The 24,353-nt window shown below is 38.5% G+C and overlaps 1 long non-coding RNA gene across 2 annotated transcripts in view; it reads right to left on the bottom strand.

The window, feature by feature from the left end:
• The window catches only part of LOC133613229 (uncharacterized), a 173,957-nt gene that overhangs the window by 136,062 nt on the left and 13,542 nt on the right, over positions 1–24,353 (bottom strand). For both annotated transcript variants that reach the window (XR_009816428.1, XR_009816427.2), the window contains exon 3: positions 4,343–4,493. This is a non-coding gene — a long non-coding RNA (uncharacterized lncRNA). The remainder of the gene's footprint in view (positions 1–4,342; positions 4,494–24,353) is intronic.

The following is a 24,353-nucleotide window of genomic DNA, read 5'->3' as shown; positions in this document are numbered from 1 at the left end:
AAGTTACATTTAAACCAGTGTGGGTGGCACTGGGAGCAAGGTGGGTAAAGTGTCTTGCCCAAGGACACGACAGCAGTTACTAGGATGGCGGAAGCGGGGATCGAACCCGGAACCCTCAAGTTGCTGGCACGGCCACTCTACCAACCGAGCTATGCCGCCCTAAATTACAGCTAGAGTATTTTCTCAGGGAGAAAATCAAAAGGGACCCATCTTGGACCACCTAAGCCCGATCCGAGAAAGAAGACCCCCCACGGCTATTTATGCTACATTTGTTCTCATCAAAAGCCAGACGATCCACCGGTTTCCTCACACTTGGCCTGCCACTTCACGCCGTCTGACATAATGGACAGGAGGATTGGATGATCGGTGTCAGCTCCTCGCCAAGCCCCTCTCCTCTCGGCGTTCATGTGACGCACACCTAAAGTGGCCCGCCATCGTGTCATCAATGGCGAAGCACACCCCCGCCCCCCCGCTGGCCCCCGGAAGGGACCGTCTTCCCAAGCTGGAGTGTCTCCTGCTGGGATCGCTGGGGCGATGGCGAAGGAGGGGGGGCGGTGGGGTTACACGGACTTGAAGAACATTGTCTACAGCCCACACCTCCCCCTATTCTTCAATCTGCCCCTTATCGCCCTCCCCCACAAAACGGAGCGACAATGAGCATATGTGTGCGGTTGCCATGTTCACCCTTTATGGCCCTCTCCAGTGTGTCAGGAAAGGGACTGTAAATTGTGTTAAAAATAACATGTAAAAAAAACAAAATATACAAAATATACAGGAAGAGCATTATCATTTTCAGTATGGTTCATTTTCTATAGTCCACACCAGCTCTCTATCAATCATTCCTCGGTTTGGTCCACTCCATAATGCAAACAGCCAGGTAACCTAAATCACAAATAGGAGATGGCAATTCCTCCGGAACGAGGACGTTAAACAAAGCAAACAGCGGCAGCGTTGAATTTTGATAGCGCCGAGCTAAGCCCTCCATTCCGCTGCGGAGAATTTAGCTTCAAATATATATTCCTGCTCGGAAAGAGATGGTATTGTGTTATCCAGAGTGTGTTTACCTAGTGAATCTACATATGGCTATCTAATATCTTTGTGCCATTGAGCAGGTTGGACGCCGGAGTCCCAGGGGGTGTCAAGGCTGGGATTATGCATGGCAGGGGTTGAACTCTTGCCCCCCGTGTGATTGAAAGACCTCCGCCAGCTTAGGCGCTGTTTATTGTACATTTGCATTGCTCACTTCTCCCAGGCTGCAGGGGACTATCGCTGGTCAGGCACTTCATATCTGGGTCTTCTGTAATTTGCTTTCCTACGGATCTCTCCCGTGTCTCCCAGCCTGCGGGTGAGGCTGAGGGGGCTTATAGGCAATCATTTAGTTGATTGACCAGCATATGCTCTGATCAATATCTCACAGCAGGCGCCACTTGGCGAGAGAAAACAAATCCTCAGTTGACGTATTTGGATCCGGTATTTACAATGGGATTTCGGATAAAATACCAAAACACTCATGTCTCAGTGTTCGGGATTGCAGATATACTGTATATTCTCTAATTATAGCCGGCTCGTGTATTTAAAGGTGCCATAAGTAATAACTTCATGTCAAGTCATCATTAAATGGCCCTGATATGTCAAAAGGCATTAATAAATCATGTTATTTTCCGATACCTCTATAACTGATAACAGTAGTACAGCCGGGATATGCTCATTTCAAAATTAGATTTACAGCCCCGAAATATTATTGTTTTCATTTCGATGCCCCGCCCTCTACTGTTTGACCAATTAAAAAGTCTGAGTGTGTCACATCCAGGTTGCCAGTTACGCACCGCCCTCTTCGTCGAGCTACTGCCACTGGTAAAGCTACTAAACATGTCAGACCTTAGTAGATCTAAAAGCCATCGTTACCATTCTCAACGTATTTGTGACAAATCCAGGAACGAAACGAGGATGTGTGTCGGGGATGCCTTTGAAAGATGGAGACGATTGCTAATTGCTAATTGATAATTTCCTCCGTGATAGGTAAGTCAGGCATTTACGTTTTCTTATTGTAATAAATGGAAATTGGCATTTGGTATGTAAGCTATATTGTCCAAAACAGTCTATAATATTGTCTAACAAAGCTAGTATGTACCTGCAACGAATGCTTAGGAGCAAAGCACCATCACACTAGCGTAGCTTAGCATGCTAGCCTGTCAATGACACATGGAAATATAGGCTGATAGGGGAAATATATGCCCGTTAGCCTGTATGTGGATGTGTCATCCAACAGACAGGGCAAACTATATTTTCGACAAATAAAAATGTGGATATGGGTAGTGTCAGTGCCTATTTTGCTCTCAATACACTGTATATTCTGTAATTATAGCTGGTTCGTGTATTTAAAGGTGCCATAAGTAATAACTTCATGTCAAGTCATCATTAAATGGCCCTTATATGTCAAAAGGCATTAATAAATCATGTTATTTTCCAATACCGCTATAACTGATAACGGTAGTACCACCGGGATATGCTCATTTCAAAATTAGATTTGCAGCCCCGAAATATTATTGTTTCCTTTCCATGCCTCGCCCTCTACTGTTTGACCAATTAAAAAGTCTGTGAGTGTGTCACATCCAGGTTGCCAGTTACGCACCGCCCTCTTCGTCGAGCTACTGCTACTGGTAAAGTTACTAAACATGTCAGACCTTAGGAGATCTAAAAGGCATCGTTACCATTCTCAACGTATTCGTGACAAAGCCAGGAACAAAACGAGGATTTGTATCGGGGATGCCTTTGAAAGATGGAGACGATTGCTAATTGCTAATTTCCTCCTTGATAGGTAAGTCAGGCATTTACGTTTTCTTATTGTAATAAATGGAAATTAGCATTTGGTATGTAAGCTATACTGTCCAAAACAGTCTATAATATTGTCTAACAAAGCTAGTATGTACCTGCAACGAAGGCTTAGGAGCAAAGCACCATCACACTAGCGTAGCTTAGCATGCGAGCCTGTCAATGACACATGGAAATATAGGCTGATAGGGGAAATATATGCCCGTTAGCCTGTATGTGGATGTGTCATCCAACTTACAGGACAAACGATATTTTTGACAAATAAAACCTATGTGGATATGGGTAGTGTCTGTGCCTATTTCGCTCTCAATACACTGTATATTCTGTCATTTTAGCCAGCGCGTGTATTTAAAGGTGCCATATGTAATAATTTCATGTCAAGTCATCATTAAATGGCCCTGATATGTCAAAAGGCATTAATAAATCATGTTATTTTCCGATACCTCTATAACTGATAACAGTAGTACAGCCGGGATATGCTCATTTCAAAATGAGATTTACAGCCCCGAAATATTATTGTTTCATTTCGATGCCCCGCCCTCTACTGTTTGACCAATTAAAAAGTCTGTGAGTGTATCACATCCAGGTTGCCAGTTACGCACCGCCCTCTTCGTCGAGCTACTGCCACTGGTAAAGTTACTAAACATGTCAGACCTTAGTAGATCCAAAAGGCATCGTTACCATTCTCAACGTATTCATGACAAAGTCAGGAACAAAACGAGGATGCCATTAAAAGATGGAGACGTTTTCTTATTGTAATAAATGGAAATTGGCATTTGGTATGTAAGCTATATTGTCCAAAACAGTCTATGATCTTGTCTAACAAAGCTAGTATGTTCCTGCAACGAATGCTTAGGAGCAAAGCACCATCACACTAGCGTAGCTTAGCATTCTAGCCCGGTCAATGACACATTGGCTAACTGGGGAAATATATGCCCGTTAGTTTGTATGTGGATGTGTCATGCAACTGACAGGGCAAACTATATTTTCGACAAATAAAACCTATGTTGATATGGGTAGTGTCAGTGCCTATTTCATTCATGCGGTTTCTGGTACTGTATGTGCATCAAACACATATGGCGGTATTTGCTTGGCAGAATATAATGCATCACATGTAACGATTTTCTACTTTGTGTATTGACATGGTAGTAGGCTACATGATTTTTGCGTAACGCGGGTTGGCTCATAGAATGGCACTCTGCACTGAAAGATGGTGATGTGCGTACATGGAAGAGAATGCAGTGTGTCAGGTTGGATGCAACATGGGGTTATGCTGAACGAAATGTGGCGGTAATTTTACTGTTGGCCTTGGCTCGCCATCAAAGTAGGCCTATGCCATAAATAATATATTATATGTTATTATAGCAGGGTAATGCCAACAATCTGTGCAGACTCCCGACGAAAATATTGCAGTGTAACTTTACAAATACTGTACATTTGGCCAATGGACATCAGTGGCATAATGACTTAGTAAACCATCTTGCAAGAAGCACAAACAAGAGAAACTTACAGCGTAGGACTCGTCGAGTTTGAAGTTCCTTGGTTTAGGATTGGGATTGGGCTGTGTATCTGGCAACCTCAGTCATAGAGAGTGAGAGGGGCCTACAGAATGTTGACCCTGATTGCAGTACCATTTCTGGCCACATTATTACATACGGCACCTTTAAACACAAAGACGACGGAGCATTTATTCAACATATTTTTTTTTTTTCAGAAACCTTAGGAACATTATGAAAAACATGATTTAACAATGGTATGGCGTGCATGAGAAAGCAGAAAGCAAAACATTGATCTTTTTACCACATGCTCATGTATTAACAAGCACCCAATTCTGGGCACCCATACACAAGACTCTTGAAGAGCACCCCCATCAAACCCTAAACCCAAGGTTTGTGGGGGCCACCCTTTCTACAGGTTGTGGAGGCATAAAAAAAATTTGGTAAAATGGCCACTGCTCATACACGTCTTTAAATCTCTGGATTGATGAAGTAATGTGCTGATCATTCTTACTGGGGACCCTGGGGAAATAGAGTTAGTATGGTTCATGGGGACCAAATTTAAATAATTTTGCATAATTCACACAAATTTGTACGTGACTACTGAGGATCATTGAGAAAAATAAAAAAAGTGATTAACTATACACGGAAGAAGTGTGAGCAGAGCAGCGAGTGCAGTACCAGCTACAGCCCGATGAGGGGGGCTGCTGTGCAAATGTCTCACACTCAAACTAACCGGTAAATATGTTTTATGGGCCAAAGCTTAAAAATCACTTAGGCATCTTCAGAATGGATCTGACTATCTTTTAAAAAGGTTTCCCTTTAGGGGACCTGTTTTTTTTGTCCCCATACCATCAGAGGTCCCCTAAAGGTGACAGTGTAAACAGAGCGATGTCCCCATTAAGTAAGAATTGCCAGAACACACACACACACACACACACACACACACACACACTAGAAAATAACTACAGCATGGATTTGGTTCAAACCGTCGTTTTAAAACACATGTAAAACCTTAATTCGTTGTTTGACTTAAAAAAAAAAAATTGGTATTATGATATCCAAAACACATCTAGATAAAGCCACTAAATAATTTGGTTTGTTTTGAAAAAAAACATTTTTTTATAGATTTAATTTCCAACAAATTCAATATGAAGTGGGCAACATGTGAATTTAAATAGTCATATAATTTGTCATTATTCTCCTAAATAGGATTATAAATTTGTCAAATAAGGATTATCTGATACACGTTGGATTATAATCAGTGGGTAATACCAATCATATTATTATTATTATATTATTATTTTTTGTGCATCTCCTGACAGTTAAGTCTTGCCCTGCCTTTAAAACTAGTGATGCCTGTTTGTAACTTTAATCAAGGGTTCTTGAACACACCACAGTTATGTGCAATGAGATCCAAAAGTGAAACTTGTACATAACTTTCTCCTATGCTGCCACAAATATCCATCCGTCCATTTTCTACCGCTTGTCCCTCTCGGGGTCACAGGGGGTGCTAAAGCCTATCCCAGCTGCACTTGATTCATTATATTGTTTACCTTTCTTCTATCACCTCATCCTTGTTGCAAAATGTCGGTGCTGTGTGTGAATGCTGAAAGGTGAGGTTATGAAGTCTGTATCGAGTGAAGTGTTCCAAGCTACGTTTACCACTATCCAGGTGACACAAACCATTTTGACTCAAGCAACATTATTAGTGAAATATCATGGCTATATTAATTATATTGTAACACAGAGTCTTTTTTTTCTTCCTAAATTATGTATTTGAACGGAGGGGAAAAAAGCTTCAAATATAACAAAAGCCTGTGGTGTGGCCCCAGTGCAACATCAGCAAGGCCTTCTCTGCTGGCCTAACATAACCAGAAATCATGTTCATAATTAAAGATAAAAGTACTTTTTTAATTTACTTTCCCTAAATATGTAAAAGTTTTCATATTCTCTGCATGTCATATTATGCTCCTTCCAGTGCTGTTGTTTTTAGTTTTAGATTGTATCCAATCAGAATTCAGCTAGCTTATGTTGCCATGCTGTACCAAATCTGCCCATGGCCTTCAGAATCAACAATGCCCGTGCACTCTGAGTAAACGGACACATACAGTTGATAGACAGTTGCGATAGCCAATCAGATCACGAGTTGTTGACAGTAGCCTATCTAGGTAGCCTGATGTTAACGAGACTGTGATTGGATACTCACTTGTCATTCCAAAGTGAGTATCCAATCACAAGTTGCAACTTAGCAGGAATTGTTGACCCACAAAGAAGGAGAACAAAAACGTTGATTAGGTGGCAGATATATATTGCGATGTTATGAGCTTGGTAGCATAAGAACTCCATTACCCAGCATGCCACAGTAGTGGAGAGCATGCGCAGTAGCCCCGTTTAGGTTGTTGAATGTAGCCATGGATGTTATTGACGAGCACACTGTGGAATAAACTTTCATCTGCAAAACAACATATACCGTATTTTTTTGGAGTATAAGTCGCACCGGAGTATAAGTCGCACCTGCCGAAAATGCATAATAAAAAAGGAAAAAAAACATATACCGGTACAAGTCGCACTGGAGCCCGGCCAAACTATGAAAAAAACTGCGACTTATAGTCCGAAAAATACGGTATTTGCAAGGCCATTTTCAAGAAGGATATTTAAAAAGACACTACATCTTGTGAGACCATGTCGGCGATGAATTGAGGAAAGGCCCACCATTTCCACTTGAATCTGCCGACTACGAGGGATACCACTGGCTTATACAGCGTCGAATGGGTCCTACAAATTGGGAGTTTAAATATTTTATTTCTTTATTTTTTCATGTTTAATATGTTTTTTGCAATTTTAACAGTACCACATAAAATGTTTTAATTGCTGATGCGGGTTTATTACATGTGGACGCATGTGAAAAATTACAATATATTTATCTGTACAGTAATCTATTTATGTATTTATATATATTTATATATATTTATTTTATATGTATATATATATTTATATATTATATATATTTATTTATTTATATATGCACCTTATTGCTTTTTTTTATCTTGCACTACCATGAGCTTATGTAACGAAATGTCGTTCTTATCTGTGCTGTAAAGTTCAAATTTGAATGACAATAAAAAGGAAGTCTAAGTCTAAGCCTTATTGATTTTTAATTGCGCCAGAAAATAACCCGTTTTGTACGCTGTTGACGTGATTCAATTCACAGTAGTGCGTAAATGTGTTTCTGTATAGTATTTCTCCAGCTATGGTCATGTGGGGACATAAATGATGGTATTTTGAGAGGTAATCTTTGAAGTCGGACATCACTGAAGGCACGGCCCGCCACTGTTCAAATCAAATCAAATCAACTTTATTTATAAAGTTCTTCACACCTGTCCTCGCAGGCGGAGCCGGCCCAAATCATAGGCGAACTGAGCGTTTGCTTAGGTCCCCGTGGACACTAGGGGCCCTCCAAGAGCACATGTACAATTATATTGTATTAGTACGGTCTTCAGTGCTGGCTGCGAGACATCACAAGTTCAAGATATGTTTTTGCTCAAATTTAAACTGCCGCAAATTCCTCTGATATGATATTGGACAGATATTACCACCCTCATGTGGAGGTGAATTACTACCTAAGGACCACTGATTTGTTTTCAAGTGATTGGAGCACAGCATTAATATATATAACTTAATCCAAAAAATGTAAATGTACTATATCCAACAAATAAAGTCAACACATGACACACATCTTGCTCATTGAACTTTGTGGACATATTAAAACACCATCCATCCATGTTCTTGTCCCTCTGGGGATTGCGGAGGGTGCTGGAGCCTATCCCAGCTGCACTCGGGCTGAAGTCACCACCTCGTCGCAGGGCCAACACAGATAGACAGACAACATTCATACTCACATTCACACACTAGGGCCAATTTAGTGTTGCCAATCAACTTTTCCCCAGGTGCATGTCTTTGGAGGTGGGAGGAAGCCGGAGTACCCGTAGGAACCCACGCAGATCATTTAAAAATTACACATGTATAAATCCATTATAGTGCATGATGGGTAATATTTGCTAAACATTCTCACCACACTTCCTCGTGTTTGGCGCAGTCCAGCTGGTTGATATTTCTGATTTCTGTTATTGTCTAGTCTTGTTCAGCAACACCCTTTTATGATTTCATAGCTGCTGGAAGACTTAACGGGGAACTGCACTTTTTTTTTTAGAATTTTGCCTATCGTTCACAATCATTATGAAAGACATAACAATTGATTTGATTTTTTTTCAATGCTTTCTTAATATTAAATGCAATCAAAAGTCTGCTTACAATGGAGCTTTTGGTAGCTGCTCTATTCTGCCTATAAAACCCTCAAAACATCCAACCACCTCCAATGAGGTTTTATATACATGTTGCAAGTATATACTGTATGTAATGGAGTAACAGGCACATTTACAATTACATTTAATATTTATGTGTTTTGCTCATTCTAAGTATACATGGCGCATTGATTACAAAAACACATCACTGCAGACTTTATGAGAGCCAAAAAAACATAATAAAACATCACTTACTGTGCAAGGTCTGCTGTCATTAGGATGCTGACTGCTAGGATGTTCATATATTCCCATTTAAATGAAAAATGACTCAGAATACTCAAAGAAAACGGGGGTTTGAACCAAGTGGGTTTTTTTGTGTCGTTCTCGCCATTTCCGGGTCTATATTTGCTGTCAAACTGTATCAACTTGTGGGACGACGTCCTTGAATTTTCTACTGTCCAGGTGAGAGGCATGATTTATAATCTAGAATAAAGTTTGACAAGCAAGGAAGCAGCTCATCATGTCAACATTGGCACTCAAGCTAGTGATCACTGCACTGCTATAAATAATTTGCCTGCGTTAGCACTCATAATAACAATATCATTAATACTTGGTTAATATTAAAGTTATAAAATGTAAATGGGGTATTGTTGGCGCTTTTTGGATGGTTATTTATCGGGTTTTATGGGTAGAATAGAGGACCTCCCATTGGCTCCGCTGTAAGCAGACTTATTTACGAGTCAGAATACACGTAAAAAAAATACATCTGTCGTCTCTCATAAAAATTGTGAATGATAGGCAAAACAAAATTTTAAAAAAGTGCAGTTCCCCTTTAAGGGGCTGATTAAAACAAATTAAAACGATGTGATTTGGTGTCATTTAATATTTTGCTATGATTTTTTTTTGTTTTTTCGCATCGAATATATATTCCCAAAATATTTTCTATACGGTAAAAACTTCTTGAAGCATGCATTTTTTTGCGTCTTCAGCACATTAGTGCACCTTCAGCAGTAAAAAAAAAAAGAAAAAAAAAAGAGTGGTTTCAACGAGTGCTTCTAAAATGCCCTTAAAAAGTGGTCGATGTCTGCTGCATGTTAGAAAACATAACAAAAACGCCACAGGTAGGAACATGATAACATGAGCGTGCAGTAGTGTTGTCCCGATACCAATATTTTGGTACCGGTACCAAAATGTATTTCCGATACATTGATACTTTGGTACTTTTCTAAATATAGGGGACCACGCTTTATTTACACCAAAAATTTTAGGGTACATTAAACATATGTTTCTTATTGCAAGTTTGTCCTTAAATAAGATAGTGAACATACAAGACAACTTGTCTTTTAGTAGTAAGCAAACAAAGGATCCTAATTGTGTCATTTATCATTCTATTATTTTGTCAACATCATTAAGGACAAGTGGTAGAAAATGAATTATTAATCTACTTGTTCATTCACTGTTAATATCTGCTTACTTTCTCTTTTAACATGTTCTATCTACACTTCTGTTAAAATGTAATAATCACTTATTCTTCTGTTTAGATACTTTACATTAGTTTTGGCTGATACCACAAATGTAGGTATCGATCCAATATCAAGTAGTTAAAAGGATCATACATTGGTCATATTCAAAGTCCTCATGTGTCCAGAGACATATTTCTTGAGTTTATAAACATAATATACATTTTTTAAAAACGAAAAAATATATTGATGTAATCATACTCGTACCGACTAGATACGCTCCTGTACTTGGTATCATTACAGTGGATGTTCGGTGTAGATCCACCCTTAGCGTTTGTTTACAATCATACCGAATATGATTCATTAGTATCGCGGTACTATACCAATACCGGTATACCGTACAACCCTAGTGTGCAGTCAATGAGAGTGTCTCTTTGATGAAAGCCTTGTTTAGTACACGTAAAAGCCTCATTTGATAAAGGCGGTCTGCACCACTTTTCAATTGCACACGCAGTCTTAATAGTTTGCACACAACACGCCCACTAATAGTAAACGCAATTTTATAGATTGCACACGCTGTTCATCACCTGGTGTTTTGATCTTAGTCAATCAGACCCTAGGTGAAAAAAATAAATCAACTAGGATCTCTTTAAATGCCTAGATTGTGGGTTTTTTTTTGTCCAAAATCCCACGACACCATTGTGAAAAAAAGCCCCGATCAGATCATTCTTGGATCAGATTTTCCCACTGAAGAGCAGATTATATTAACAAAGATAATTGCATTCGCAGACTTGCCCTGAAGTGGTCAACAATACAATTTCACTAATTTATCCCGGTGAAAGGTTGACCTTAAGAAATGTAATTACACACACCTGAGTTACACAAGAGCCTGAGAGGTCCACAAAACGGTTACCGGTAGAAGAAGGTGTAATTGCCACAAAACAATTAGCCCATTGTTGCGGCAGTTTGGAATAATTGCTGCGTAGCTTCTGGCTTTAAACAAGGAACCGTTAAATAAAAACAAACATGTGGACGGTCCACATGCTGCATATGCAAGGATGCAGCAACATTAATTCGCTTGGATATTGTCAAATGTAAAATAAGAACTGATAAAATGTAGGGAATAAACAATTCACCTGCCTCTCAACAGCATCCAGTGGGGAACAGCATTAGTTCTACATGACCAGGTGGAATTAAGTGGTTTAGCGTAACCTGTTCTAAACACACATCATTTCTGAATTTTAATAGGTCTGGCCATGCCTCATAACTATGCATGACTTCATACTTTCATAATTGACAGGAAATATGAACTAGGCCAGGGGTCGCCTGTTAGAATGACTTCTCATTTAATTTTCTGACAGCCTAATACACAAATGCGGGCGGAATTTCTTGGGCATTTTCATGTAGTGCACAGGAACCCTTAAAGTGGAATCTTGCAGAAATCCCCCAAGGCTAGGACAGACTCTCTTGCAAGCGCCAATATGAGCGCTCTATAATAGTGACCAAGGCTCAAGTCAATTTCTCCACTGATGTCCATATGGCAACCAATACAAGAGCTCTATGGAAAATGTTGCATTGGAAAGGATATAATACCTAGATCTAGATTTTACTGCTCTTGTATGATTATGACCAGGGCTGGCCTTAGGCTTTGTGTGGCCCCTTTAATATTAGACTTAGAGGCCTACTGAAACCCACTACTACCGACCACGCAGTCTGATAGTTTATATATCAATGATGAAATCTTAACATTGCAACACATGCCAATACGGCCGGGTTAACTTATAAAGTGCAATTTTAAATTTCCCACGAAACTTCCGGTTGAAAACGTCTAGGTATGATGACGTTTGCGCGTGACGTCGATGGTTGAAACGGAAGTATTCGGTCACCATTGTATCAAATACAAAAAGCTCTGTTTACATCGCAAAATTCCACAGTATTCTGGACATCTGTGTTGGTGAATCTTTTGCAATTTGTTCAATTAACAATGGAGACTGCAAAGAACAAACCTGTAGGTGGGATCGGTGTATTCACGTCTGGCTACAGCAACACAACCAGGAGGACTTTGAGTTGGCTAGCAGACGCTATCCGACGCTAGCCGCCGACCGCACCGATGATCGGGTGAAGTCCTTCGTCGCGCCGTCGATCGCTGGAACGCAGGTGAGCTCCGGTGTTGATGAGCAGATGAGAGCTGGCTAGGTGGAGAGCAATGTTTTTATCATAGCTCTGTCGAGTCCCCTAGCTAAGTTAGCTTCAATGGCGTCGTTAGCAACAGCATTGCTAGGCTTTGTCAGGCAAAGCCTAGCAATGGCTGACAAATGGTGGCTCTTGATGGCTCTTTCTCAATCGAGAAAGAGCCATCAATCTGTCAATCCTTTCCGTGTCCAGGCCAGGTAAGGTTCCCTGTGTTGAGTCAAATTAAGCCGCAGGCTCCACTCCTGGTGGTGCCCTTCCGTCAATTCCTTTAAGTTTCAGCTTTGCAACCATCATCATCATTAACCGTGGAGTTACAGGTCCAGAGTTTGGTAGTATTGTTGATATTCTGTCTATCCTTCCAATCAGAGGCCTATTTCCTTTGGTTCTATCTGCATTTAAGCACAATGCTATCACGTTGGCTCCGAAGCTAAAGTGCTTTGCTGATGTATTGTCGTGGAGATAAAAGTCACTGTGAATGTCAATTTCGCGTTCTCGACTCTCATTTTCAAGAGGATATGGTATCCGAGGTGGTTTAAAATACAAATCCGTGATCCACAATAGAAAAAGGAGAGATTGTGGAATCCAATGAGCCCTTGTACCTAAATTACGGTAAGAGCGAAAAAAGATGCGTCCTGCACTGCACTCTAATCCTTCACTCTCACGTTTTTCATCCACGAATCTTTCATCCTGGCTCAAATTAATGGGGTAATCATCGCTTTCTCGGTCCGAATCGCCCTCGCTGCTGGTGTAAACAATGGGGAAATGTGAGGAGACTTTCAACTTGTGACGTCAAGCTACTTCCGGTACAGGCAAGGCTTTTTTTTATCAGCGACCAAAAGTTGCGAACTTTATCGTCGTCGTTCTATACTAAATCCTTTCAGCAAAAATATGGCAATATCGCGAAATGATCAAGTATGACACATAGAATGGATCTGCTATCCCCGTTTAAATAAAAAAATGTCATTTCAGTAGGCCTTTAGACTTCCTTTTATTGTCATTATAATTAGAATTTTACAGTACAGATTACTTATCCATTATTATTATTAGACTACTGAAGGGCCCCCACCCCACCCTAAACCTAACATATTGGCCCCATATTCACACACTCAGTATAGTTTCTAGCACTAAATCAGTGTTTTTCAAATACAGTCTGGTGTGCCGTGGGAGATTATGTAATTTCACCTAACTGGGTTAAAAATGTGTTTTGCAAACCAGTAATTATAATCCGAAAATGTGCCGTTGTGCTGGTTAGAGCTCGGCAGAGTAACCGTGTAATACTCTTCTATATCAGTAGGTGGCAGCAGGTGGATAATTGCTTATAATCCTAAAAACTTAAAGGACTATACGTTGCACCTCATCTCCTGTTATTACTTTACCAAAGCATTGTTCAACCCATCCTTCTGTACTGTTCCACATGTTTTTTCACCATGCTTTCTGTAACCAACCGGACCAAACTCACACGCATTACAAACATAGCAGCTAAAATCATCGGCCTACCCACACCCAACATTTCAGACTTAAACCACAGGTCCATCACCCGACTAGCAAAAACAATAGTCCAGGATATCACTCACCCACTACACCAATACAACATCCCACTACCACCAGGGCGCAGGTACAGAACTATCACATTCCGGAGGGCCCGCCTCAGGAAAAGCCTTATCCCTGCAGCTATAGCCGCCCTTAACAGTAGGCCCGGCCGACCTGTCTGACAAGCCTGTAAATGTGTGTTGGTCATGTATGATGTCTTTGTTTTTGTTTTTTTTGTGATGTGTAATGTCTATTGTTTAAATGTACGGCAGTGACAATGAATTTCCCCAAGGGGACCAATAAATCTAAATCTAAAAAAATCTAAAATCTTGTAGATGTCGGGAATATGGTTTGTCGTGATCGCAATATGCAGAAGACAGCGGGAGGCAGTGTGTAGGTAAAAAGGTATCTAATGTTTAAACAAAAAATTTTAAAAAATGCATTGAAGCTTAGGGATGGCTATGCAAAACGAAACTAAAACTGAACTGGCTGCAAAGTAAACAAAAACAGAATGCTGGACGACAGCAAAGACTTACAGCGTGTGGAGCAGATGGCGTCCACAAAGTACATCCGTACATAACATGACAATCAACACCAAAATAGGAGTGCAAAACAAGAAGTAAAACACTACACACAGGAAAACAGCAAAAAACTCAAAATAAGTCACGGCGTGATGTGACAGGTGGTGACAGTACACCTGTTTTGAGACAAGAGCTATAGTGACGCATGCTTGGTTATGGTTTAAATTCACATCAAATAATTACGAGAACAACTTTTTACTGTCAATATCGGCTGCTGAGTTTAATTTTTTATTGTTTTCTGCTGGTGGTGTGCCTCGGGATTTTTTAAATGAAAAAAATGTACCTCAGCTAAGAAAAGGTTGAAAAACACTGCACTAAATAACCACTTATTGACTTAACATGGTTGAAAGTAGCTTTTTAAAACAGTTTTTTTTGCATGCAACTTGTAATACCTCCAAGATTTTGTAAGGAAAAAACTTGAATAAGGTTTTTGACTTTGACTTCAAATCATAACATATCTAGATTATGTGACTGTTAACAGCGGTGGATGAATGTCCCATAACAAGAAGATAGAGAAAAAGAAAAAGCTTCTCGACTACGGTGTCGGCACCGACTACTAAGGCGGATTCGCACAATTTTTCAGGATTTATGCAGATCCCAAATACAGATCAGCAGGTACCACAAAGTAAGAAAAGTTGCTTTTGCATAATAATGCAAAACAAAACAGCAGATAATATGTCTTACCTTATACACACACCATAATAATACTCCTATGTTGAAGCAAGCAAGCGGTGTGGCTTCATAGCTTACCAAAGTCGTACTAAAACATTTTGATAGATTTTTGAGCGCAGTGTGTAAGGTTTTTTATTTTCAATGCAGCATATAAAATGTTGGTGTTGTTTACTTGAGACATATTGCCATCGTAGTGCAGTCTACACGTATCTCTTATGTTTGACTGCCATCTACTGGTCACACTTATCATTACACCATGTACCAAATTAAATTGCTTCGAGGTCGGTAAGCAAAACCAGAATTATTCCGTACATTAGGCGCACCGGGTTATAAGGCGCACTGTAAAGTTTTGAGGGGGAAAAAATATTTTAAGTGTGCCTTAAATACGGTACCAAACTGAGTGTCTTTGATGTTTTTAAACATCTCTAATGTTATATATATTTGTATTATGTAACTATTGTTAAAATGTTACTCCCACGACCCCAAGAGGGATAAGTGGATGGATGGATGTTATACGAACCCCGTTTCCATATGAGTTGGGAAATTGTGTTAGATGTAAATATAAACGGAATACAATGATTTGCAAATAATTTTCAACCCATATTCAGTTGAATATGCTACAAAGACAACATATTTGATGTTCAAACTAATAAACTTTTTTTTTTTTTGCAAATAATCATTAACTTTAGAATTTGATGCCAGCAACACGTGACAAAGAAGTTGGGAAAGGTGGCAATAAATACTGATAAAGTTGAGGAATGCTCATCAAACACTTATTTGGAACATCCCACAGGTGAACAGGTGGGTGCCATGATTGGGTATAAAAGTAGATTCCATGAAATGCTCAGTCATTCACAAAGAAAGATGGGGCGAGGGTCACCACTTTGTCAACAAATGCGTGAGCAAATTGTTGAACAGCTTAAGAAAAACCTTTCTCATCCAGCTATTGCAAGGAATTTAGGGATTTCACCATCTCCGGTCCGTAATATCATCAAAGGGTTCAGAGAATCTGGAGAAATCACTGCACGTAAGCAACTAAATCCGTGACCTTCGATTCCTCAGGCTGTACTGCATCAACAAGCGACATCAGTGTGTAAAGGATATCACCACATGGGCTCAGGTACACTTCAGAATCCCACTGTCAGTAACTACAGTTGGTCGCTACATCTGTAAGTGCAAGTTAAAACTCTCCCATGCAAGGCGAAAACCGTTTATCAACAACACCCAGAAACGCATTCGGCTTCGCTGGGCCTGAGCTCATCTAAGATGGACTGATACAAAGTGGAAAAGTGTTCTGTGGTCTGACGAGTCCACATTTCAAATTATTTTTGGAAACTGTGGACGTCGTGTCTTCCGGACCAAAGAGGAAAAGAACCATCGGATTGTTATAGGCGCAAAGTTGAAAAGCCAGCATCTGTGATGGTATGGGGGTGTATTAGTGCCCAAGACATGGGTAACTTACACATCTGTGAAGGCGCCATTAATGCTGAAAGGTACATACAGGTTTTGGAGCAACATATGTTGTCATCCAAGCAACGTTACCATGGACGCCCCTGCTTATTTCAGCAAGACAATTGCCAAGCCACGTGTTACATCAACGTGGCTTCATAGTAAAAGAGTGCGGGTACTAGACTGGCCTGCCTGTAGTCCAGACCTGTCTCCCATTGAAAATGTGTGATGCATTATGATGCCTAAATTACCACAAAGGAGACCCCTGGACTGTTGAACAACTTAAGCTGTACATCAAGCAAGAATGGGAAATAATTCCACCTGAGAAGCTTAAAAAACGTTTACTGAGTGTTGTTAAAAGGAAAGGCCATGTAACACAGTGGTGAACATGCCCTTTCCCAACTACTTTGGCACATGTTGCAGCCATGAAATTTTAAGTTAATGATTATTTGCACACAAAAAAAATAGTTTATGAGTTTGAACATCAAATATCTTGTCTTTGTAGTGCATTCAATTGAATATGGGTTGAAAAGGATTTGCTAATCATTGTATTCAGTTTATATTTACATCTAACAATTTCCAAACTCATATGGAAACAGGGTTTGTAATTTGTGTCTGCATAGTTGACTATGCAGGCAGAACAAATTCAACAAACCTTCAATTTTGTATTACTTATTTTGCCATGGAAGTGGTAATCAACAATAGAACAATATGCTGTGGGAGGCAGAAGAATGCGGGCCCTATCACCCTCGTTTTAGCACACGCTAACAACTCAATGTACACCTCTGGGCTGTAAATTGCTACAAAGAGGGCTCTTGACAGACCGATTTAACATTCATCCCACTCGCAATTAAGCAGACAGACGGACATTGTAGCTCCTACGCCACTTCAACACTGGGGGCTTTGTTGACGTGGCGTCTCGACAAAGGAAAAAACACAGGAAAATATTTTCAGCTGACTCATCGGCGGGATTTTGGCTTTTCGGAGACGTGAATGAAAACAAGACAAGACGCTCTCGAGTGATGCTTGTAGGAAAGAATAGTTTACATTTCTGTTGTCACGTGTCGCACTGAATAGACGAGTGTATTGCACGTCAGGCTCCAATGCCAAATGAGGGTCAAAGTTATATAGTAGGGAAAACACTTAAAGTCTTTGTCTGGTGGGGCTGGGGGGGGGGGAGATAATGAATGAGATGACTTAGGCGCCCTTCTACACTAAGGGTAAATCCCTCCTAACCATATCCTTGTCCACACACACATGGAAAATGCCCACGTCATAGTCACCTCCACTGTTGCTTTGTGTGCAATTTCTTAAATGTAACTTATCTGAACAATAACCTATACTTGCCAACCCTCCCGAATTTTCCGGGAGACTCCCGAAATTCAGCGCCTCACCCGAAAACCTCCCGGGACAAATATTCTCCCGAAAGTCTCCCGATTTTCAGCCGGAGCTGGAGGCCACGCCCCCTCCAGCTCCATGCGGGCCTGAGTGAGGACAGCCTTTTTTCACGATGAGAGGACAACAGGGTGACAAGAACTAAATCATCCAGACTAGAGATAAATTGTATTATTATGTTTATCTTACCTAAAAATGAATATATTTATTCATTTAAAAAATAAATAAAAAAATAAATACATTTTTACTATATTTTGCTAAAAACATCAAAATTAATCGTATTTTTATTTGTATTTTTTCCTGACTCCTTATTACATCCAGCCATAGAATTATACATTAAAATAAACATATTTGAAATAATTAATTTTAAATTATCATAATAATTCATTTAAAATGACCATATTTAATTATTAAAATAATTGCTTGTTTATCAACAACTTTAGCATTTTATTCATTACATTTTGAAGCTCTCAGAAGCCAAGTTATGTTATATTCCTTAATATTTATTTATGCAAGTTTGAAGTATCAATTATCTAAACACAGTTTTGTTTGCATATTTTCAGGATGTAGATATATATATATATATATATATATATATATATATATATATATATATATATATATATATATATATGTATGAAATACTTGACTTGGTGAATTCTAGCTGTCAATATACTCCTCCCCTCTTAACCACGCCCCGCGCCACCCCAACCACGCCCCCCACACCCCACCCCCCCACCTCCCGAAATCAGAGGTCTCAAGGTTGGCAAGTATGCAATAACCAGTGTTGTGGTATTTCAATTAACTGGAATCCAGTGTGCTGTGGGGCCCTATTGTAGTGAATCACACCTGAGCCATCATAAATCAATCAAATCTTTAATGGACATGTGAAAGTAAACAATGTGATAAAGAACATTTGACAACAATCAATCTAGGGATCTAGATATCTGGTCAGGACACTCGTCACTCTTTTGCCTTCACCTTCATTGTCCATTCCTTTTTGGTGACTTTATATACCGTATTTTCCGCACTATAAGGCGCACCTAAAAAAACTCCAATTTTCTCAAAAGCTGACAGTGCGCCTTATAATCTGGTGCGCCTTATATATGGACCAATATTGAGCCACAACAGGTCTTGCAACTAACGTAACCCCAGCCTCTACTGTCGCGTCTATTCTATGCGCCTTATAATGCGGTGCGCCTTATATGTGAACATCATTTTGAAATAGGCCATTCATTGAAAGTGCGCCTTATAATCCGGTGCGCCTTATAGTGCGGAAAATACGGTACTCTGGACCTAGACGTTGAGTCCGCGACATGCATGGCGGACAACAACTGATACAGTCTGCTTTGCCAGTCCAAAAGCATTCAATGTTTTCCGTAGTCTTCCCTCGACAGCCAGGTAATACAAAGAACACGCTACCTTTTTTATCACATCCACAAGAGCCCGCATTCTCGTTGTCTCTCCTTCGACAAATGGACAAAGTTTTCCGGTTAGTAGAATCACAGCTGACCTGGACATTGGAAAGTTATCTTGCCGTCTAAGAAGTGTTGTATCCCAAATAGCTGCAATCGCTTTCTCTTAAGGTATTTATGTGTGATTTTCCTCAAGCGTCTGTATTTCTTGTGTTCGAATGTAGACTAGCAAAAAGCAAGTTTACATTTTGACCCACAGCAAGTGCACATACATTGACAGCTGGACCCAAAAAGAACCGGTCTAGTTTTAGGACAAGCTCTTACTCTATTGACTCTCATAAACAACTGACAGTTAAACAACATTTTTTGTCAGTCTTCAACGCAGCTATTTTTATAGAAAAAAAATATTAAAGCATTCAATTATAGAACAATGCAAGCACACATAGGGACTAACACCGGATGTGAGAAGACATTACTGAAAGCATGAATATATTACCATGTGCTCCTTTTTAATTCTCGACAGTTACAGTAGTGGCATGTTTTTGTAAAGGATATCATTAATCATGGGTATAATCAGATGACATCGGGTCATGGCCCACTAAGTGTGTTTTGCTCATTATGGTAATATGCAAGAGAGGGATGTGTATCCACTCCTATTATTTATTTATTTCTTGCTGTATTCTGTCTTCTTTTCATGACAACCTACTTCTGATTTGAGGCTCGGATAACATTTGTTCTTTCTTTCAATAACTAAATACCTCATATTTAATAGCTGTCATCTTAAAATGTAATAGCCATTTACAATTAGAGGCTGATTTGGAAAGAACTACAAAAATGCAAAGGCATGCTGTGTTAGAAATACTGTATTATACAGTAAATATATATATATATATATATATATATATATATATATATATATATATATATATATATATATATATACATACATATATATATATATATATATATATATATATATATATATATATATATATACATACAACTCTTTAATTACCGATACAGATACCAACCGATACCGATATCAACCGATATATACAGTCGTGGAATTAACACATTATTATGCCTAATTTGGACAACAAGGTATGGTGAAGATAAGGTACTTTTTTTAAAAAATTATAAAATAAGATAAATAAATTAAAAACATTTTATTGAATAAAAAAGGAAAGTAAAACAATATAAAAACAGTTACATAGAAACTAGTAATTAATGAACATTAGTAAAATTAACTGTTAAAGGTTAGTACTATTAGTGGACCAGCAGCACGCACAATCATGTGTGCTTACAGATTGTATCCCTTGCAGACTGTATTGATATATAATGTAGGAACCAGAATATTAATAACAGAAAGAAACAACCCTTTTGTGTGAATGAGTGTAAATGAGTGTAAATGGGGGAGGGAGGTGTTTTGGGTTGGTGCACTAATTGTAAGTGTATCTTGTGTTTTTTATGTTGATTTAATTAAAAAAATAAAATAATAAAATAAAAATAAAAAAACGATACCGATAATAAAAAAAACGATACCGATATTACATTTTAACGCATTTATCGGCCGATAATATGGGCAGGCCGTTATTATCGGACATCGCTAATATATATATATATATATATATATATATATTGTTGCGTTTGGACCAGATGTTCCTCCCAGGGAATTTAAGTTGTTGATCACTCCCAAGTTCTTTTGATGACACATAAGTTGAGTAAGAAGGACCACCAGAGACAGAATAGGTATTTTGTAATTTATTTCCAAAGCCTTGGAAATAAACGTGAGACCAAATCCAGTACAGAAGCCTTCACTAGCGCAGCTAAAATGGTCTAATCTAACATACGGAAAAACTTCTCTTCTATAATGTCTCCCTCGCCCCTACCCTCCAGAAGTAATACAAACGTCCATTGTTCTACTCTGAGAAGAGACAGGACAGGATAAGTTAAGAGAAAGGAGTATTTTTACTCCCTGCATTCGGAGCTCAAGGTTGACACACACAGTACTTGCAGACAACCAAAAGAGAACAACTGGAAGAACACTAGCTGTTTGTAATATGACTATGAAAGTAAAGAAGTAACACACAAATATGGATATATGTAAGTATCTGCCTCCGTCAATATATATATATATATATATATATATATATATATATATATATATACACACACACACACACACAGACACCTCCTCATTCAATGAGCTTTCTTTATTTTCATGACTATTTATTGTAGATTGTCACATCAAAACTACGAATAAACACATGAGGAGTTATGTACTGACTGACAACATGTTTTATATTCTAGTTGGTACCCGTTTTCGTATATTTTGGATGCTCATAAGTCCCGGAAATTTGAAATTAAATTGTGAAAACATGGCGGATATATTTTTAAAAACAATTTTGCCTTCATCCTAATTGGCTTTAAATAAGTTGTTTAAAATTCAAGATTTAAGGCCAGCGCGTACTAAAACGCATGCAAACTTGATAGCACACACAGAGATGATCCACTAAATGTGTGCAAAGTGGATTGTGTCTGTGAGGTGAGCAGAATACGACGTGCAATCCATGTTAAATATATACAATGCAACAAATGGAAATACATTATACAGCACGTGCAATGTGATTTATCAACACGTATCGCTGTTCTGCAAGCACTATTAAGCAAATGTAAAAAGGACGCGCAAACTGACAGTTCCACACTGGGATCAGTGCTTGCGCTGCAAAGACAGGCGATGGATTCTCCGTGCAGGTTTTACAGTTAAAAAGTGTTTGTCCATCTTAAACATTAATTTATGTTGTTTCCAACACATTTACCTGCGCACAATAAGATATTTTTTTTCGGAGCAATCTGTAGCAGTGATTTCTGTTGGTGAATAAAAGATGATGAGAGATTATCATCACACTTCAACATCTCTGTTATGTAATTGTTGCCTCTTAGCAAATCATAATATGTTCATACTGGTCTTACCCTGGATAAATACATGTTAAATGAATATATAAATTCATGTAAACGAGGAGCTTAGCATGCCACTTTGTTGCTAAATGTTTGTATTATACAATATCCAGTAGGCTTAACACTGTAGACAAGAACCAGAAGTAGATCTGAGCTTTGTAGGAGGGTGACTGGTGTTCCATTTGTGCAGTAAATAGTTGATATATTTGATATATTGTTACATTTTGCTGGTCCGCCCTAGTCTACACAAGAAAATAAACATATGTTTTGATTTATCTGTTGACATCGTGAAATCCTTGAAGGGCTAAGTAGTATATTCCTTATATATATATATATATATATATATACTGTAAAGTAATGATCAGATTGAATGGTCCACCAGAACAAGCAAGGGTATTAGTGGTCAGAGACATGAAGGAACTTGAACAATATAAATGAAAAAGATGATGATGATAAACAAGTGGAATAGTGGGGAAAAGTTCCTTGTTGGCTATGTACTGTGTGCAGAGAAACAGTGTGGACAACCAACATGACGGAAGAACAAATGAGCTGCACAAAATTCAAGTCTTTTGACTTTCATGATCATAAATGCTATGAGTTAGAAAATAACATTGACCCAGATATTCACTTCTATCAGGACTCTAATGTGGACTGTGAGTATTATACTGAAGAACAGTTTAATTCAAATGTTAAAATGGAAGGGGTTTCTGTGATTCATTTCAACAGCAGGAGTCTTTACAGTAACTTTTCCAAAATTAAAGAGTATCTTAAACAAATACAGCAAAGGTTTACCGTAATAGCAATTTCAGAGACTTGGTTGAGTGATAGTAAGGAATTACTGGATGGGTTAGAGGGATATGAAATGTTTTGGCAAAACAGGATGAACAAAAGGGGAGGAGGTGTTGTATTGTTTGTGATGTCCTCTCTCAAATGTAGGCTGATTGCTGACATGACAACTGCTATTGACAATATGATGGAATGTGTAACTATTGAAATCAGTGTTGAAAGATCCAAAAACATATTCATTAGTTGTATTTATAGAACTCCAGGATCATGCATTGATCAATTTAATAAGAAAATGTTTGAGTTATATGAAAGACTTAATGATAAGGTGATCTTGATTTGTGGTGACTTCAACATTGATTTGATGAAATTTAATGATCACATGAAAACTACTGATTTTGTTAATCTTATGTTTAGCTTGAGTTTCTTTCCACTAATTGTAAAACCTAGCAGAATAACAAAGGACAGCTTAACACTGATTGACAATATTTTTATAAATGTATTTGATGGGAATAGAAAAAGTGGACTCTTGGTGACTGATGTAAGTGATCACTTGCCTGTCTTTACAGTGATCCAAATGAACAAGGAGCAAAACTTACAAACAAAAAGACAAATAAATAACTTTGTTAGAATAAAATCACCAGAAGCAGTTAAGGCATTCAAGGCGGATCTTTTAAATCAGGATTGGCAAAATGTTTTTGTGGAGGATACTAATGAAGCATACGATACATTCTTGGATATATTTCTGACACTTTATGACCGTCATTGTCCATTAAGAGAATATAAGCAAAATACTAAAAAGAGGGAGAAACCATGGATAACAAGGGGTTTAGTAAAAGCCTGTAAAAAAAAAAAAAGGCTTTACAAGGAATTTATTAAGCATCGAACAAAGGAAAGTGAGGACAAATATAAAAAGTATAAAAACAGATTGACATGTATCATGAGGCTGCAACAAAAAAACTATTATGAACAATTGCTGCATAAACATAAAAACAACATTATTGAAACCTGGGATGTGCTTAATACTATGATTAAAAAATCTAGCAAAAAGGATTTTACAGCTTATCTGGTAAAAGATGACAACTCAATTATTGAAAATATAGAAGAAATAGCTGAGGAATTCAATAAATTTTTTGTGAATGTTGGCCCAAATTTGGCAAAAAATATTAAGTTTAATATGAATGATGAAAAAAAGTTAAGGCGTGTATCTGACATTAAAAATTCAATGTTTCTTGGCGGAGTTTGTGAAAGTGATGTGTTAGAAGTGGTAAGAAAGTTTAAAAAC

This window comes from Nerophis lumbriciformis, linkage group LG13, assembly GCF_033978685.3.
Source record: "Nerophis lumbriciformis linkage group LG13, RoL_Nlum_v2.1, whole genome shotgun sequence".
NCBI classification, from domain to species: Eukaryota; Metazoa; Chordata; class Actinopteri; order Syngnathiformes; family Syngnathidae; genus Nerophis; species Nerophis lumbriciformis.
The sequence above is the reverse complement of the archived record's forward strand: the minus strand, read 5'-3'. Positions and strand labels throughout refer to the sequence as shown.